This window comes from Aplysia californica, unplaced genomic scaffold (genome assembly GCF_000002075.1).
Source record: "Aplysia californica isolate F4 #8 unplaced genomic scaffold, AplCal3.0 scaffold00153, whole genome shotgun sequence".
Classification (NCBI taxonomy): domain Eukaryota; kingdom Metazoa; phylum Mollusca; class Gastropoda; order Aplysiida; family Aplysiidae; genus Aplysia; species Aplysia californica.
In genome coordinates, this window is record NW_004797423.1 from 728,144 (window position 1) to 728,601 (window position 458).

Genomic DNA, 458 nt, shown 5'->3' on the forward strand with positions numbered 1-458 from the left:
TGTGTGTGTGTGTGTGTGTGTGTGCGTGCGCGCGCGCGCGATTGCACGTTTACCCATAAAACCTAAAAGGAAGAACATCCCAACCGCTTGAGATTTAGAAGTCAATATTCTCGAATAAGGGCAAACCAAACATCCCGCTCGCCTGCAGCAGCGCCTCAATTCCAGCGCCAAAAAGAAAGGGCGCTTCATGTTTTCATCACCGACAAAGCCAGTCACAGAATGAACATTTGAACTATGAACACAATACTAACACTTTTTTCAAGTACAAATGCACGTAAACAAAGGTAGGTATGATATAACTATATGTATGTATATATGTATGTATGTATGTATAATATATACACACGCAAACACAAACACACACGCAAAGCTATACAAACAAAAAACTAGTATATTCACCATAAACATACAAAAACTGTTAATGTCCCCCCTCCCCTCTCTCTCTTTCTCTCTCTCTC

The 458-nt window shown here is 40.8% G+C and overlaps 1 protein-coding gene across 3 annotated transcripts in view; it reads right to left on the reverse strand.

The window, feature by feature from the left end:
* LOC101853313 (myogenesis-regulating glycosidase) overlaps window positions 1-458 on the reverse strand; it is a 111,077-nt gene that overhangs the window by 76,577 nt on the left and 34,042 nt on the right. The window lies entirely within an intron of this gene.